At 39.0% G+C, this 20,046-nt stretch overlaps 1 pseudogene; it reads right to left on the minus strand.

The window, feature by feature from the left end:
* Window positions 1-569: 569 nt before the first annotated feature.
* On the minus strand, window positions 570-14,812 carry LOC137722072 (protein NRT1/ PTR FAMILY 8.1-like; annotated as a pseudogene).
* Window positions 14,813-20,046: the final 5,234 nt, after the last annotated feature.

Below are 20,046 nucleotides of genomic sequence, written 5' to 3' on the forward strand. Positions count from 1 at the left end.
GGGGTTTGCTGGGTTTCTTGATGGGATGGGAGGTGATAGAGTGGAGGAGAGGGAGGTGGGTCGGGGGGGGGGGATGGTTAAAGGTTTCTGGGTTTGTTTGCAGAGATAGGGGGTTGCGGGGAGCTAGGTTTCAGTTTTTATTTTTTTAAGATTCATGTGTTTTTTTTTAATTAAAAAATTATTATTTTTGCCATGTGGTGTGCCACGTTGGCAGCCACGTCAGCACTTAACAAATCAATGGATGAAAAATGTAACAGATGTATTATTTTGAAATAAAATAGTACTTAAGGTATGAAATTGAAATGTTTTGAAGATGTTTTAAGGAATTGAAATAGATCCCAAACCTAAGATATCAAAGTGTAATTTACCCATTTTTTAAATTCCTGACCTTTCATGTGTTTGCTAAAACATACAAAATCATGAAATATGTAGTTTTTGCATTACAATCAGCAATGCAATACCTGGAAAAGAAGAATTATATATGTTGCTTGTACGAAATATCTAATCTCATTCATAGATCTATTTTCTACTTTCTCAATTCATGACTTTTCTCGTCCGAAGTAAGTTAGTATGCCTAAAAAAATGCAGAATTCGATCTATCGTCTCTCGTTTCAATTTCATCAATAAATAAACGAGTCATTAATAAAAATGCAGGAATCGACCAATTATTTCAATCTAAGAATGATTAATTGTCACGAAGTGAAAAACAACTACTACGAAAACACTAACAAACATACATTAAATCAATCTTGAAGTCGACACACAAATCCTCCAACAAAAAATTTCAAACACCAAACAATAAAATCAGACAAAAAAAAAAAAAAAAAACTAAAGTGGCAGACCAACTAGAAGATTCACAAGTGCCAGTCCACCACCCTACTCCACCACCCTGCATATCATTGAGCACGCCCAGTCGCCTTCTTGTACGTATACCACTTAGCAATCCAGACGTACACCAAGAAATTAATAACGCTCAGAACAGCCAACAGCCAATAAAAATAGTCCAGGTGTCCCCTGTTAAGGTTATCCGGAATCCACCCAAGATTCCCATTCTTCTTGGTAACTTTAGTTACCACAGTAACTAGCAGAGTGCTGAGGTAATTCCCCAGTGCAACAGTGGTAAGTGACAGTGCAGAGCACAAGCTTCTCATGGCATCCGGCGCTTGGTCGTAAAAAAACTCCATCTGCCCAATGAAGGTGAAAACCTCAGCACACCCAATGATGAAATACTGCGGGACCTGCCAGAAAATTGACATGGGAATGTACTCTAGGTCGTAGTAATTATTTTTTCTTACAGTGCCAAGCCTAACAACCTCCAAAATCCCAGCAACAACCATGGAAAAAATGGATAGTGCTAGGCCGATTCCCATCCGTTGCAGCGTCGTGAACCCTCGATCGTGGCCCGTGAAGCGCCTGGCGAGGGGGACGAGGAGCTTGTCGTAGATCGGTGCCCAGAAGAGGACGCTGGCCGTGTCAAAGACGGAGAGGGAGGCTGATGGGATCTTGAAGTTTGGGCCCATGTGTTGGTCTAGAGTGTTGCCTTGTAGGACAAACATTGTGCTCATTTGGCCGTAGACGGTGGCGAAGACGATACCGGACGCCCAGATTGGGAGGAGTCTGATGACGGATTTTAGCTCCTCTACTTGTGTCACTGTACAGAGGCTCCATGGGCTTGGCAGTTCCTTTGCACGGTCTGTCTCTGACTCCACAGCTGCCTTGTCAAAGAACCTGAAATTAGAAGTGTTTATGATTAGAAATATGTTGAATTGTTATTAAAAATCAAAGTGCCTCCTTGAACTTGAAAGTATTTTATAAAGAAATACATGAGAAGTGTTTCTCAAGAAAGCACTTCTATAACTCGAAAACACTTTTTAAGTATTTATGCAAAATGTAGTTAGAAGCACTTTTGGCTATGTGCAAACACTTTTTGTCCTTCCAGATGAGGTCCTAATCAAGGGATTCGAAAGCGCTTTTAAAATGGTAAGAGCGCTTTTAGATAGCCAAGAATATTTTGAGAACGTTAGACATGAGGTCAAAACTGCTGCTGCTAGCTAGGTTATGAAAACTGGGCTTGTTCAAGAAGCACTCAAGATTCTTGGGAAAAATCGCTCATGAGCAAAAATGTTTCCTACTGAAATTCTATCAGCGTGTGCTTCTTACCCTAATTTGTTGGTGTGCTCAAGCTTCCGACTTCCTTGGATGTTGCATTCCTCATCTGCAGTCTCATAGAGAAGAGACTTGTCAGCAGGAATTTTCACTTTGCATTTCCTGATGGATGCAACAACCACCTGAGCAATCCTTGTGAGGGGACTCCCGCCCGGTTTCTGAAGACGATATAACTTGCTTCCCGAGAAAAAGAACACAACTGCGATCGCCATTGCAACTGCTGGGACTCCGAACCCCCAATTCCATCCCACATTCATTTGCATCCAGACCAAAACCGTGGAAGCAATAAGCGCACCGACATTGATTGACATGTAGAACCAGTTGAAGAAGGAGCTCTTCTTCTTCCTCTCAGTTTCGTCAGTTTCATCAAATTGATCTGCGCCGAAGGATGAAACGCATGGCTTAATTCCACCAGTACCTACTGCAATCAAGTACAGCGCTACAAAGCAGGCCGCTCTTTGGGATGCTGTTGCGTTGCAACCAGAGCTATCGCAATGCGGTTTTAATCCATTGATCGATGCAGTGAGGGTCAAGAGAGTCATACCCTATAAAAAAAAAATTCTTCAATATATAGCCTCTTGAAGAACACAATTTATATCTGGACCAAACTTACAAGAACATAAACGATTGAAAAGATGGCAATTGTCCAATATCTTCCCAAGTATGCATCAGCCAGGAAGGCTCCTATCAATGGTGTCGCGTAGCACGTCCCTGACCAATTAGAGACGCTGGTCGCTGCCTTGGCAGTTCCCATGCCGAGACGTTTCTCGAGATAGTTCACTAGATTGGTACCCATTCCGTAGTATGCCAATCTTTCACAGCATTCATTACCTGCAACAGTATTATTTAGTGATCAACATTAGGCCATACCATGAATAAATCAAAATCAAAATCAAATTCGTAACCAATAAAATCATACCGAGAATAAAGCGGCATGCCTTCCAATTTCCAGTCTTCTTCTTGTTAGCCGGTTTTTTATGGATGTCCACAGTCCCATCGTTTGTGTAAAGATCACTGTCCGCCATAGCTACAGATTAGCTATCTTTCGAGTTCCACTCTTTTTTTTCTAGATATTCAAAACCAAAGAGACACCTACAAAGTCACCATCATCATCGAATACATGCTGAGATAACAGTTAATCATAAAAATTTGAAAGTGAAAGCATTGACTTGGAATATTCTCTATAAGAATGCTGTGGCCAACTCAATTCTAGATTCTCAAAATATGAAATCAAGAACTTCACCAAACACTTGGACATGAAACAGATCACATGTATGGCCAACTCAATTCTAGATTCTCAAAATATGAAATCAGGAACTTCACCAAAAACTTGGACATGAAACAGATCACATGTTTGGCACATAACCAACCTTACAAAAACCATCTATCTATTTTGGAACATCGTTAGATTAGATAATTAAAGTACAATTCGAGCAGCCTGTCACATAAAACTGGAATCATACATCACACGAGAAGTGCTTCTTACAGTCCCCTAACGAGTGAAAATCTTAATAAAAGATAATGGTAAAGACAGAAGCCCAAACTAGCTAATTAGGTTTCTTTACCTCTTATTCAAAATTGAAGGGGCATCTATCTAATATTAGTAGAGTCTCTACAATCATCAAAGAATCGCAACCCACATTTTAATTAATCGAAATTCACTGAACACAAATAAACAAAAGTTGAGTGAAGCCTAAGCAATGTGTGATCATTATGCGAGTCAAAACCCATCTTTTTGAGATTAGGGTTTTCTCAATATAAAAAGGTAACCTCCACAATCCAATATCATAAGGGGAAAAAAAAAAAAAAAAAAAACCAAGAAAAATAGAGTATAACTGTGTGCAAGATCAACACAAGCAAGTTGAAGAATCAGAAATCATAAGACTCGAGACTTGTTGGGGGCTTGTTGCTCAGTTGGCTACGAGCATTCACCCTGCACTCGAGTTCCATTGTCCCCTTTTTCTATATCGCATATATAAAAACAAATAAATAAAAAGACTTGAGAACTAGTCTAAAGAAATCTGCATCTTTGACATGAATGACCAGAGAGGGAGAAAAGTGCAGACAAATCACGTACCTCTCGAATAGTAGATTTTTATGAGGGTTGGCGAATGGTGATTAGGGATACTGAATTTTAATAGGAGATTACGGAAAGGAAAAAAAGGAAAGCCTAGTCCGGTTCTTCCTCACAAACAATTCAAGAACCACGCAAAGAAAACTGTACGTGTACATTAGATTTTGTTTTTATTTTTCTTTTCAATTTTTTGTGTGGACGATTAATAGCCGTCGATCAGTGTTTAGCACACGACTTAATGGCTCCTACCCAGTGACGGATCCAGGATTTTAAACTCGGGGGGTCTCAATAATAAAGATCAAAAAATTTATAGACAAAAATAACATTGAAAATTTAAATATAATACATTTCATTCAAAAATCATATGCAAAACAATATTATAAATTATAAAATCTTATTTCAAGCGTCCGTTACAAGGTTTCATAAGTTACTAGGGAGTACCCAAGTTATTGATCATCTAATGTGTACCACTAAATTTAAAACACCGGTCAAATAAAACTCTTTCCAAACCCCCACTATCTTTCTAACCAAACACACCATTTTTCTCTTTTACTACTTTCCAAACATCCACCTTCTCTCTCACTAAGAACACAGCTGCCATACCTCCACCAACTGCCTCCCTCCCCTTTCTCCCGAAGCCATGGCAGCTTTACCCCCAAATTTCACCAACCCATGACAGATCATATCCATCTTACTAACCTTATGAAGGAAATTTCACCCATAAGAAACATTACTAAGGTGGTTGAAATAATTTGGGAAAATGTGGGTTTATGTACTGCCATGAATTCCATGACGGAGAAGTCCGACGATGACGACGGAGTGCTGCCATGGCTTCCACAATAAAGATAGGAGGATTTTGGGGTGGGTTCGATAGACGACAGAGAAAGGTGGGAGGAGAAGGGGGGTGGCACCGACGGATACGACCATGGCAAAAGCAAGGAGGGGAGAGGCAGGAAGGGTCCATATTTTCTTTCTTCTATGTGCGTGGTTATCTTCTTCGAGAAGAAAATAGCCACTGCAACCTGCACAGACCTCATGTTCGAGTATGAGGGGTCCTCGGAAAATTTCTAGCAGCGATTTAGGATCACCAATGGGTCCTGGGACCTCCCAGGTCCCAATGTAGATCCGCCATTGCTCCTGCCGTTATAACAGTGATTAGCATGGCTCTTTTACGATAATACCCCTACAGACTGCACATTATGGAATTCTAGCGTATTGCTTAGGGAAATGATACCTTTTCTTCTCCTTGTACACACTTGCTGATTTTTGTCTCTTGATTCTCATTTAGCTTATTTCATCGAAAGATTAGACATAAACAATGGTGTGCAGAGAAAGAAAAAAAGTGTGCAAAAGTCAATTTCCGCTTATATACAGTTAAAAGCCAAAACGGTCCCAAGGGGCTACTAATTGAATCAGCATATAGCGCCTTTAACTGGAAACCCACTATTGTGCAGAAGCAAAATCTCATCAATTAGGTTGGTTGGTAAAGATGCTTCGATCTTTATCCTTACCAGACTCAATCGCAATGTGAAAGCTCATTTTCCGTAAGTGCTTATGAGTCTTTGTGGTATATAATAATCGATGGGTAAGGAAGTTTCATTATAAATTTTTTTCTTGTTTTACCATAAAAACCTGAACTTATTTTTGTAATCCTTATGTTATTGTCATTTTAGGTTAACTTTGTACCTGGACTCTTTACTGGAGCCATCAAATTGAAACCTCCATTTTCTTAGCAAATTTGAAGACAAAGAGATCCTACTTCGACAGCACAGTCCGACACTAACTGAAATCCGTGTTGGGGTTTAAAAAATGCTTCACTACTTTGGAGATGTTTATCTCACAAAGGAGAATGTAATGCAGCGGAATTTGATAGGCAAGAGAAAGAAAAAAACACTCTCAAAGTGTTATACAAATTTTTTTATTCTCACACAATCTTAATACAAGAGGAAACACTCAAACACACTCACACTTCACTCTTTTCTCACTTCTTGCTCTCTTTCTTAGCTCTTGCTACATGGCAACACACACACACACACCTAAATTTATAGGCATGTTTGCCGACTTCACTAGCACTTTCTAGTGCATGTTAATGCACACACTGCACCGACATATGGCTTATGGCCATATAATATTACAACTTGCTAGAATTATCTAGCTTATTATGCATGCCTAATGCACCGACAACCTTTTGCTAGAATTTTCTAGCACATTTCATGAGTTTTCTATGGGCTGGATCATCTTCTTGGGCTGAAGACAAGATTACCATTCAACATCCCCCCTTAATCTTGTCTTGTGACGCCGATTGAGTTTCTTAGTCTGACAAAGTCTTCTTGTTTGAGGGGCTTGGTGAATATGTCTGCGATTTGGTCTTGAGACTTCACGTATTCTACTTGCACATCCTTTCTTGCAATGCACTCTCTTATGTAGTGATAACGGGTATCTATATGTTTGCTCCTGTTATGGAATACTGGATTCTTTGCTAGAGCTATTGCAGACTTGTTGTCGACATAGATCTTTGTTGGCTCTTCTTGTCGCATTCTTAATTCTTTCAGCAAGTTTCTCAGCCAGATTGCATGGCAGACACATGAAGTAGCAGCTACATATTCAGCTTCGCAGGTAGAGAGAGTGACAATCGGTTGCTTCTTCGACATCCATGTGAATGCAGTGTCTCCCATGAAGAACACAAATCCAGTAGTGCTTTTTCTATCGTCGGAATCTCCTGCCCAATCACTGTCGCTATATCCAACAAGTTTGTAGTTATCAGAACTTGAATAAAACAAGCCAAAGTTAACAGTACCTTTGAGGTATCGAAGAATTCTTTTGGCCGTTTTCAAATGTGTAGTTGTGGGATTCTCCATGTGGCGACTGATTAATCCGACAGCATAGAGAATATCTGGTCTTGTGCAAGTCAAGTAGCGCAAGCTTCCAACTAGGCCTTTGAAAAATGTTGGATCTACGCTTTCTCCTTTGTCATACTTGGTTAGTTTGACTCCGCACTCCATTGGCGTGCTCACGGGCTTGCAGTCGTCCATTTTGAACTTTTTCAGTATCTCCTTTGTGTAGCTTTCTTGGGAGATGAGAATTCCTTCTTCGTTCTGCTTGACTTCAATGCCTAGGTAATATGCCATCAACCCGATGTCGGTCATCTCAAATTCTTTGGTCATCACTCTCTTGAACTCTTCAAACATGCTTGGATTACTCCCAGTGAAGATTAGATCATCCACATATAAGCACACAATCAAAATATCTCCATCTTTGACTTTGACGTAGAGAGCATGTTCATGAGGGCACTTGATGAAGTTGTTTTCCTGAAAGTACTTGTCGATGCGACTATTCCATGCTCGTGGCGCTTGTTTTAACCCATAGAGGGCTTTCTTCAGCTTCAGAACTTTGTCTTCATGCCCTTTGATCTCATAGCCTGACGGTTGCTGAATGTAGACTTCTTCTTCAAGGACTCCATTTAGGAAGGCGGACTTCACATCCATTTGTTGAATCTTCCAACTGTTTTGAGTTGCCAAAGAAATTAGTAATCGTATAGTTTCCAACCGAGCAACGGGTGCGAATACCTCATCATAGTCGATTCCGGCTCTTTGACTATAGCCTTTCGCCACTAGTCTTGCCTTGTATCTTTCGACCTCTCCATTGGCATTTTTCTTTGTCTTGTACACCCACTTGACTCCGATGGCTTTGTGTCCTTTCGGAAGAATAGCGAGTTCCCATGTATCATTCTTCTGGATTGCTTCAATTTCTTCATCCATTGCTTTCCTCCACTTAGTATCTTGCACTGCTTCTTGGAAGTCGACTGGTTCACAATCAGCAAAGAGACAGAAAAGTGTAGGATTATCAAGTCTTTCAGCTACTTCATAAAGATCTCGTATACTTCTTGTGCGTGGTACTTCTCTTTCATTTAGACTCCCACTTGACAATGCTGATGCTGATGAATTACCATGATCGGTTGATGTTGGTGAAGCAGGTGGAGTAGTGGATTCTTGTTGAACCTCTCTTGCTTGCTCCATCATCCCTTGTTCATTCTCTTCTTCAAATTGAGGAAAGAAGTGAAGATCACCTGCATGTGGGCCAAAATCCCATTCTCCTTCTTCATCGAACATCACGTCTCGACTGATCACCGTCTTCCCATTGTTTGGATTATACAGCTTATAGCCTTTTGAATTGGTGTCATAGCCGATGAAGATGAACTTCTCACTTTTGTCGTCGAGTTTGATTCTCCTCTCGTCTGGTACGTGTACATGGGCTATGCTTCCAAAAACTCTTAGATGAGAAATACCTGGTTTTCTTCCACTCCATGCTTCTTGCGGAGTTTTTCCCCACACACTCCTTGTTGGAGACCGATTGGATAGGTAGACAGCACATGCTACAGCTTCTGCCCACAATTCCTTAGGCAATTTCTTGCTTTTGAGCATGCTTCGAGCCATGTCGAGGATGGTTCGATTTTTTCTTTCTGCCACTCCATTTTGTTGAGGGGATCTTGGAACTGTCAAAGGTCGACGAATTCCATTTTCTTCACAAAACTCTTGAAATTCCTTCGAAGTGAATTCTCCTCCTCGATCAGATCTCATGGCTTTGATCTTGCAACCACTCTCCTTTTCTACAGCGGCTTTAAACTTCTTGAATGCTCCAAAGACTTCTGATTTCTGCTTCAAGAAATACACCCAGGTTTTTCTTGAAAAATCATCAATGAAGAGAAGGAAATAATTATTTTTACCCAAAGAGCTTGGTTTTATTGGACCGCACACATCGGTGTGAATGAGCTCGAGTGGCTTCTGGGCTCTTGTTGTCGACTCCTTTGGAAAGCTTTTCCTGAACTGTTTCCCAAGTAAACATCCTTCACAAACTTGATCAGGGTGGCTGATGCACGGTAAGCCTCGCACCATCTCCTTCTTAGATAATAACTCCAATCCCCCAAAGTTAAGATGCCCAAAACGAAGATGCCAAAGCCAAGATATGTCTTTGTAACATATCTTGAGACACTTTGCAACATCATTTTGAATGTTCATGGGAAACATTCTATTTTTTGACATTTTCGCCTTGGCAATTAATCTTCCTTTGTCATCTCTAAGAAAAAGGATATAATTTTTCGTATGAAAATCATAACCTTTTTCTAAGAGTTGACCCAAACTCAAAATGTTGCTTTTCATATTGGGCACGTAGTAGACATTTGAAATTAATTGGTGATCGCCATTTTCCAAGGGAATAAGGATGTTACCTTTTCCTTTTACGGGTATTTTGGATTCATCTCCAAAAGAAACGTTGCCACTCACTGATTCATTGAGCTCTACGAAGATACTTCTTCTTCCGCACATGTGGTTGCTAGCGCCGGTGTCAAGGTACCATGTATAGTCTTGGTCTCCATCATTGTTCTTGCATGCTAGTAGCACAACACCATTCTCTTCTTTCTCTTTTTTCACATAATTGACCTTCTCATCAAGTCTGCTGTTTGGAGCTCTACATTCCCAAGCATAATGCCCAAACTTTTGACAATTATAGCATTGAACATGAGATTTTTCATACCTCGAGTTTGAGCGTCCTCTTCCGCGACCTTTTGTTGAGCTTTCTCCTCTTTCGTAGTTGCTATGGTTGTTTAAGTTCCAACCACATCCAAGCCCATGTCCACGTCCGCGACCTCGGCCACGACTTCTTCCGTATTGGCTTCTCTCGTTGTCGAAGCTTTCTTCTTTCTTCCTTGGCTGAACATGCGTCTTAAGGAGCTGCTCATCATTCCCTTGTCTCTTCTTATGTTTCTCTTCATATGCTTGTAGCGAACCCATTAATTGCTCTATACTAATTTCTTCCAAGTTTTTAGTTTCTTCAATCGTCACGACAATGTGCTCGAACTTGGGGTCCAACGAGCGTAGTATCTTCTCCATAATTCTAACATCTTCTAACTTTTCTCCGTTTCTTTTTAATTGATTGGAAACGGCTAAGACTCTTGAGAAATAATCAGAGATTGATTCAGACCCTTTCATTTGTAGAGATTCGAATTCACCTCTTAATACTTGAAGACGAACCTTTTTCACTTGTTCGGCTCCTTTGTAAGAGGTTTGAAGCTTCTCCCATGCTTGCTTGGCAGAGGTTGCACTCGAGACCTTCTCAAAGCCATTGTCATCTAATGCTTGGTAGATGAGGTAGAGAGCCTTCTTGTCTCTCTTTCTTGAATCTTTCAAACTCTCCTTCTGGGGTTGAGACAGAGTAGCTTCATCTTCTGGCTCAGTGTAGCCTTTCTCCACAACTTCCCAGACATCGTGTGCACCCAAAAGGGCCTTCATTTTGATACTCCAATTATCGAAGTTGTTGCTGTCGAGCACTGGAACTTGGAAGGCTGCCATAGCATTGCTAGCCATAGCTCTGATACCACTTTGTTGGGGTTTAAAAAATGCTTCACTACTTTGGAGATGTTTATCTCACAAAGGAGAATGTAATGCAGCGGAATTTGATAGGCAAGAGAAAGAAAAAAACACTCTCAAAGTGTTATACAAATTTTTTTATTCTCACACAATCTTAATACAAGAGGAAACACTCAAACACACTCACACTTCACTCTTTTCTCACTTCTTGCTCTCTTTCTTAGCTCTTGCTACATGGCAACACACACACACACACCTAAATTTATAGGCATGTTTGCCGACTTCACTAGCACTTTCTAGTGCATGTTAATGCACACACTGCACCGACATATGGCTTATGGCCATATAATATTACAACTTGCTAGAATTATCTAGCTTATTATGCATGCCTAATGCACCGACAACCTTTTGCTAGAATTTTCTAGCACATTTCATGAGTTTTCTATGGGCTGGATCATCTTCTTGGGCTGAAGACAAGATTACCATTCAACAATCCGACGGTTTAGAGATTCTAGTCATGTGAAAGTATCCCATAAATTTGACTGGAGAGAAAGTCACGCCATGCCCTCAACAGCTTTCCTATGTTTACAAACCTTCTAAATGGATATATTAGAAGGAAAAAAAATTAAAATGGAAGGCGTAACAAGAGAAATTCATTTGTGTGACAGCTACACGGTGTTACTGATTCACTAAAATTAAAACATTTGCTTAATTATTAAGTAGTGCCATAAGCTCAGCATTATGCATATTATAAACTGTGTGGACCCATGACACCATGGCGGTTGATCAAATTTCTAGTAGTGACCTCACCTGCACATCGCTGAGAAAAAATTCCTAGTTCTGCCCTTGGACCAAGATATATCACTAGCAAAATGGATACTTGCTAGATAAATTTTATGCTTAAAAATGCAATAATAATAGTAGTCACTGCTTAATGACTAGGTACCACTGCCCTCTTGTGAGTGTACGATCATCTAGCAACCAAAAGATAAAACCCTAAATTCACCACACTCAACAAAGCCAAAAGCCAGAAAAAGTAGTGAAGGTGTCCATAATTCAAGTTGTCCGGAATCCATCTCGGCTTCCCATTCTTAGAGCTCACATCGGTCACAATGTTCACCAGCATTGTACTCAAATAGTTCCCCAAAGCAGCAGTTGTAAGGGAAAGAGCAGAACACAAACTCCTCATTGCATCAGGAGCCTGCTCATAGAAAAACTCCAGTTGCCCATTAAATGTGAAAACCTCAGCACACCCTATAATAAAATACTGAGGAACTTGCCAAAAAATCGACATGGGTACGTGCTTTAGGTCATAGTAGTAGTGTTTTCAAACTTCACGGAATCTCACAAGCTCTAAAGTCCCCGCGGCGAGCATGGCAAAAATGGAGATTACTAGCCCAACTATTCTTTGGAGTGGGGTGAAGCCGCTGTTTCTGCCCTTGAATCTCACACGGTTGTAAACTGGAACCCAAAAGATCACACTGACGGTGTCAAAGAGGGAGAGCAAGGTGAAATTTCAAAGGATTTGCTGACATGGAGGTCCATTATGTTGCCTCGGAGCACAAACAATGTTCCCATTTTACTGTAGACAGCTGAGAAGATTACGCCGGTGGCCCATATGGGAGGCAACCTTATGAGGGACTTGAGTTCCTCGACTTGTTTCACGGTGCAGAGCCTCCATGGCATCGCTGAGCCCTTGATTTTATCCAATTATGTCTCTACCGCCGCCTTGTCCAAGAAACTACATAGTTCGTAAATGAAAAGGTTGTTATGGCCTCCTTCGTCATGTTGGACTGTAATTGATTGTACAATAGTAAAACATACAACATTTTCTATTTTACCATGTCGAGCCTTTCTAGGATTCTAGCAATTAGCAGAACGTAAGCGTCATATCAAATTAGGTTTCACAAGCACCATATTAAAGTACTTCTTTGCTACAAACTTAAGAATTACCTTAGCTGCTTAGTGTGATCAAGCTTTTGGCTTCCTTTGACGGCAGGTTCCTCATCGGCAGTCTCATACAAGAGCGACTTGTCACAAGGCACTCGAACTCGAAACTCCCTGAAGGATGCAACAAGCACCTGGCAAATGCGAGTGAGGGGACTACCACCGGGAATCTTGTTTTTGTACAACTGAGTGCCGGAAAAGAAGCTCACAACAGCAAGTGCCATGCTGGGATGCCGAAGCCTCAGCTCCACCCAACGTTTGTTTGTATCCAAACAAGCACAGAAGATGCCACCAGGGCACCAATGTTGATTGAGAAATAGAACCAGTTGAAGAAGGAACTCTTGGTTATTCTTTTCGGCCTCATCGGAGTCATCAAATTGATCTGCTCCAAATGATGAGACACAAGGCTTTATGCATCCAGTTCCAAGTGCTATGAGGTAAAGCCCCATGAAGAACACCCATGTATGTAACCCTGTGGGATGGCACATGTTGTCACAGAGTGGTTTTAGTCCTTGGATTGACGCTGACAAGGTCAATAATGTCATTCCCTGCGAAAAATTATGGCTTTCAATTTCATATCGATCAACAAGAACTCTAATATTTAGTTTGACGTGAAAGGTTTCACTTATCTACTTATGTTGTCATTCAAATGCTTATATTGTTGTCAAATTGAGTCGAGTCAAACAAATGTTGGACAAAATCTTATGTTGTCAGACAGACCGAAAAAGAACATTTTCCATTGTTGGACAAAGAAATTAACTTACAAAAACATAGATGATGGAGAAGGCAGCAATTGTCCGATATCTTCCTAGGAATGCATCAGCTAGGAAGGCTCCAAGAAATGGTGTGACATTGCATGTACCTGACCAATTTGTGACATTAGTGACAGCAACCACATTCCTCTGGTTCAGTTGAAACTTGAGGTAATTAACAAGATTTGTGTTAATCCCATAGTAAGCCAGTCTTTCACAGCATTCATTCCCTGTCAATCAAAACCCAACAATTTCAATTTATTCAGCATATATACTTTGTTGATCACTTAGATCATATTTCAAAGTTATAAATTATAAAATGTATTTTAGACTTCAAAGTATTTTGCCAATTTTCTCTTGAACTTGTACTGTCTGTGGATGCAAATTTATTCCTCCTTGTTCTTGGACAAAATTGCACCTACAAAACAAGAAAACACCTTAGGTCAAGGCCAAGAACGTCACACGCCCACGATAAATATGAGGGGGGGGGGGGGGGGAGGGGACCTAGGTTTTGGAGAAAATGAGGGTGTTTATATAGGAGTGTGGCCGGCCCATTTGGAAGGAGGAGGACCGGCCACTTGGATGGATTCTGGGTGAGATTCATGATTTGTTAGCTAATTAATAAATTAATTAGGTAATAAATAAATAAATTAGTTAATTAATATAATTAGAAAGGAATGATTTGGGGGTTACCTTATGGAGAAGATTTGATGAGGATGGATGAAATAAGTTTTGAATAAATACCTATTTTGGGCACTTTTGACTTGATTGAGGGATGATTGCTCACTGCTTGCGCGTAGAAATCCCAGTGTGTCTCGAGGGTAATTTTTACTTTTTAACCCAAAAATCCACGTGTCGCCTCCATATTTTTCTTAATTATTTTTTACTCCACACTGTCGATTTCTCTTTTGAAATTTTATTTTGACCAATTTCCCCCATACAATCATGTTTTTCCCACATTTCATCTAACATTCCTTAAAATATTGCATTTCAGTAAAGGAAAAGTAAAACTGTTGACCCTAAAAAAAAAAAACATTTAATGGATGAAATGTGAATAAACATAACGAGGGGGAAATTGGCGAAAAGAAAAATTCTAAGACAAAATCGGCCTCTGTCGAGATTCTCTTAAAAAAAAAAAAAAAAAACCTAGGAATATCCAATCAAAATTTTAAGAGTGAATGAAAATCTAGCTAGGGGTAATCATGATTTTAAGTCTCTAAAATTCTATAGAAATTTGAGTGTATCCAATCAAGATTTATAGACTATGAAAGTTAAGTTCTATTCAAAAGTCACTGGCTTGAAACAATTATAAAAAAAAAATAAAAAAACAACAAATTTTGATAGATTTTAAGAAACTTTACAATTTATTTAGAACATCACAAATCTAGCCTCCGTCTTGAGATTTTGATAGACTTTTTTTTCCCTCTTATGAGGAAACGATCCACCACCTTCCTCCTAACCACAATGTCTTCGCTGCAAATTAACACAGCCACCTTCGCCACCTCCACCATCTTGTCATGACCATCACCTCTTCCACTCCACCCTCACCACCATGACGCCACCACAACCATAAACACTTGATGCCATCACCGTCGCCAACGCAACTCACCAACGCTTCTACTATCACCACTAACATCACAGATGATAGCCTGCCACTACTTCGAGTAGTGAAAAGTGAAACTATGGGAAATGCCCACTACCACTAAATAGTTCATAATCCATGAAAGTTTATTCATTAAAACCATAATAAAATGATCACAAACTCTATTAAAATCCACATATAGAATTCTGTCAACGTCCATTTGGAGTCTCACATGCTTCCTCAAAATTCATGAACTTATAAACTCTCTCAAAATTCTTTAAAAATCTCAATTAATTACTAGTGCACCCCTCGGTGGTACGTGAAGCTAGGATGGGTGTCAGCTACAAGCGCTTTTGGTAAAAATTCAGAATGGGCACCCTTTTGGGCCAATTGAATGACTTGCATACACACAACTCAATCCAAAATGCTCTTGATAACTTTGACTAGCCCATGTTGTTGCTAAGTTAGCATTTGGTCAGCCATTTTTGAGAGACCAATGCTATACTTATTATATATTTGTACTATTTCTCTAATAGAAGTAGTACTCACCAACACATGTTAGTTCCACCTCTATTAGATCATCTCCAACCTTTAGCCTAAAACCTAAAATTTTTAGCCCAGAAAATTTAGGTTTTAGCCCAGAAACAACTTTTCTGCTCCAACCATTCTAGCCTAAAATTTTAGCCCCAAATTATTAAAGAATGAATTTTGGCTAATTTTTTTTCTTAAATTAACTTTAAAAAAAAATTACGTAGACTATCGTAAATTACTTTTATAAACATTTTAATCTAAAAATATTTAAATTCCGATAAATATTGAAAAATCACTAAATTAATACATGAAACTCATGAAACACTATGGAAGAATATGAAAATCATGATAGAGATGTATAAACACAAAAGACATGAAACACACAAGACACACAGAACACATGTGAAGCACATACAAAACACATGTGAAGGACATACAAAACACATGATAGAGATGAAGCACACACAAAACACATGTGAAACACATAACACACATGAAAAAATGGTAGAAAGAAAAATTGGAAGAATTGTAGGAGAATAGTGAGTTTTATGTGGATGTTTGAACAAATACATAGGTGTTTATAGAGTTTTTGGATGAATTTTGAGTTAAATAATTTTTTTTTCAATTATTTAGCCGTTGGATTTAAATTTGGGCAGTTAGATTTTTTTTTTTATTTTTTTTTTAACATTTTAGATTTGATTATATTTGATTTAAACCGTTGGATTCAATAAATATATAAATATAATAAAAAAAATTTGAACGTGGACCGTTGGATTAATCAACGGTCCAATTAAATCTGGCCATTGGATCAGAAAAGTAGCCGTTAGGCTACCCGACCGGTTTGAATTTGGCCTGACACGCAAGGGACATGCCTACATGGGTGGGGTCCCGCTGGGATCAACCCTGGCGCGTGGTACGCTTTGGGCAAGTGGGTGATGGCATCTGGGCTTCACAGCCCATTTTTCACTAGCACAGGTGGGGCCTATTTTGATTTCTGGCTTAAAAACGGGCCGGTATTTGGCCCTCTTTTGAGTTCTAGGTCTTAGGTTTTATTTAGCACTTAGGTTGGGTTGGGTTTTTTTTTTTGGGGGGGGGGGGGGGGTGGGGCGGGGAAGGGGAAATTTGGGTTTTAGCCCAGGGTTGGAGAAGGCCTTAGAGAAATGGTACAAATATGTGATAAAAATAGTTTTTTTTGTTTATGGGATGAAAATTTCTTAGCATGTGTTTTCTGGCCTAACATTGTATTAGGCTAATGGATTATGCAATGATGTGGAGATGATGTCAAATATGTAATATAAGAATCCTCTGTTCAAACTCATCTTATAGCAAGTGGGTTGCTTCTTCCTGCTCGCTTCCTTCGATTTGTGGTGGCTACTGCTGTGGTACTTGGTGGAGGAGTGCTCAGAAAGCGGAAGCGGTGGTAGGAAGCTTCTAGGGTTTGTTTTGGTATTTTCTATGTTCTGGCTCAAAAATTATGTTTCAGGCTATTGGATTACTATGAAGGTCCGTTTTTTGTTTATGCGTTTATTGTGTTGGTAATAAAGTAACTTTTGACAAAAAAGAAAAAAGAAAAAAGAAAAAAGAAAAAAGAATGGTAGGTTGTGAATAATATGTGGATGGCCCACGTGAATAGTTTGTTACTATTTATGCACAGTATTTTCACTATTCATTTGTGGAAAATTTGTAAAGTGAATAATGTTATCTTTGCTTATAAAACGAATGAGGCTCACAGAAGAGGAAGATAAAAAAGAGAAGAAGAGGAAGAGAGAAAAGAGAGGAAGAGGAGAGGGGAAAATAGATAGAGAGTTATTTTGTACTCTTATTATTCTAAATTATAATGGAAGCACCACTGCTGCTCCGAGCACGTACTCTAGTCACACTGACTATAGAGGAACCTCTTAAATTTTGTGTCTTGTTTTATTTATTCCACTGCATACACCATCGATTTTAAAACACGTTATCAGTATGAGAAGTTCACATGTCAGTGGAAATCATAACATCATAAATTCGGACAAACAAAGGTACAACAAAACAAGCAAAGGTATGTCCATTTTTTCGTCTCTCCCACCGCGCCAGAAGTGCCCCATCGAATTCCGATGAGAATTGAAATTTACAACGACCTGTAGTCATCACGAGATAAGAAAACTCGTACCTGACAATTGGTTTCCAGAGATCTAGAAGAATCTCATCAGACTTGGAAACCTAGATCGCGTCATTTTCGATGAATCTTGAGAACTCCTATGAATACTCGGTTGTCTGAGATAGTGATGGCAAGACTAACTCCATATAGGCCTCCCTTTCTTGCACCTCCATCAACCCCGATGTTATCTATGTTCCTGTATGGAAGTTCTTGCTTCGCGATGCCATGTTCTCTGGACCATGCAAGGAAAATTGAAGGAAACACGGGGATGGGAAATGGTATTCCTTATCTGGCCTCTCATATGGAAAAAGTAACAGTCTGTGGGTTTTTGTAGAAAGAAAAAGGGGCAAAAGCAATGGAATGATGCATCTGCACATTTTGAAAAAGTATAAGACAAAATAATAAAATAAAAGGAAAAATGATGGTGCGTCAGATACCATGTGGAAACCAAGAAAAAAAGAACAAAGGTTTTTTGGATTGTTGCACCATGTGAATGAATAAGAAAAAATAATAATAAAAAAAAAGGTAAAGGTTTTTGGATGGTGTTACACCATCTGAAAAGAAAGAAGGAAAAATATATATTTATTTATGTGAATGATGTTGGTTTAAAATCATTTCATAAGTTCTATTTACTTTAAAACAATTTATTTATCATGGACGGTTTTACCGCCTACTGCTTTAAGTTTTGATTTATGTGAATGGTGCTGAATTAAAGTCCTTGTCACAAGTTTTATTTACTTAAATGCAATTTATTTACTATGGTTAAAATTACCGCCTATTGCTTTAATTTACATATTGTAGTAATCTTTGTTACGATGAGTATATACAGAACCTGAAGTTCCTTGATCAGATCAGAACCTGCAGTTTCTTGATCCTCATCATATAAAAATTATTGGACTTGAAGTTCCATCATGCAAAAAGATCGGGTATGAAGTCCCTTGATCCTCAAGATCAAGACATAAAGTTCCTTGATGTGTATAGTAAGTTTGAAGTGCCGTAGTGCCTCAACTTAATTGTAATAAAAGCCATAAGAGTCTCAGTCTATAGACTATTAAATAAGGACCAGAAGTTCCTTATATCCATACTCAAAATGGTTTAGCAGAAATATTTATTAAGCGAATGAAATTGATTACCCACGTTCTACTCATGAAAATGAAATTGCCAATTTTCTACATAGGGACATGTCATTTTACATGATGCAATATTAATTCGGTTGAGACACTTGCCAACCATCAATATCTTTCAATACAACTCGTGTTTGGGCACTAACCAAACATTACACATCCACGAGTTTGTGGTTGTATTATCTTTGTGCCTATTGCATTGCCACAACGTACTAAAATGAGGCATCATCGTGGATTAGGCATTGACGTTGAACACCATCTATCATTCAATATTTGTAACCCTTGACTAAGGATATGTTTACCGTGTGGTTTGCGGATTGTCATTTTTATAAGACAATTTTCCCGTCATTTGGGGGAGAAAATAACTTCATTTCAGAAGAACGATGAGAAAATATCATTCCAGAAGAATGATGAGAAAAGACCGTTACAGAAGAACGAAGAGAATTTGTCTTATTTTGATTCATGAAGCAATCAATATAAAAACGAAGTGAGAATAATTGAATAATGCAACGATATGCAAATCAAATGCCAGATGCATTTAATGATGCAACAAAAGTGATGAAATCACATATACTTGCTGCAAATGTGCCTACAAGAATTGATGTCCCTGTTGGGCAAAATAATGATGCAGTAAATGATTTATCTGTTGCATGCCTAAAGTGTGGTAGACCTTCAGACTCAAAATGTCCAGTCCTTTGAAAGAAGAAGAATATGGCACTAATGAACTATTGCATTCCCGAAGCATAACTGTTGCATGCCAGAAGCATGACAGTCGCCGCATGGATATACGTCCCAGAAAGCATAATCCGCGGACATGGGAATATTGATGTCTCATGCATGAAGCATGATAGACGTATAGGTTCCAATGACTCCACTCCCGGAAGTAGAGATTAAAATCCAAGCTCTATAACGCTCAAGAGGAGGTTATGATCCACATTCTCTAAATTATGACTATCCAGGAAGAGATAGTGTAATGCCCTTGAAAAGGCAATGGATATCCAAAAGAAATGAAAAGCTTTTATGCATGCGCATGTACATGAGAATATGGGATCACGTATTGATGATAACCAATGGTAATTTTGGTTTTTACAAGTAGCTACTAAATTCATTAATGAGCTGTGTTGATATTGAGTCCCTTTTTTTTTCTGTCAACAAAATTATTGGCCAAAAATGGAGAAAGGCAATTCCATTACAATTTTGTAAGAACGTGGAAAAATGGACCTATATACTTGAGTACAATACAAATAACCAAAAGATGTTGAACCTAGAAGGTTACATGTGGGCATTTGTAATACCGTGAAATACACTCACATGATATGACGCAAGGTTATAAACAAGTTCATATGAATGGAGAATTATATACAAAAG

This window comes from Pyrus communis, chromosome 17, assembly GCF_963583255.1.
Source record: "Pyrus communis chromosome 17, drPyrComm1.1, whole genome shotgun sequence".
NCBI lineage: Eukaryota > Viridiplantae > Streptophyta > Magnoliopsida > Rosales > Rosaceae > Pyrus > Pyrus communis.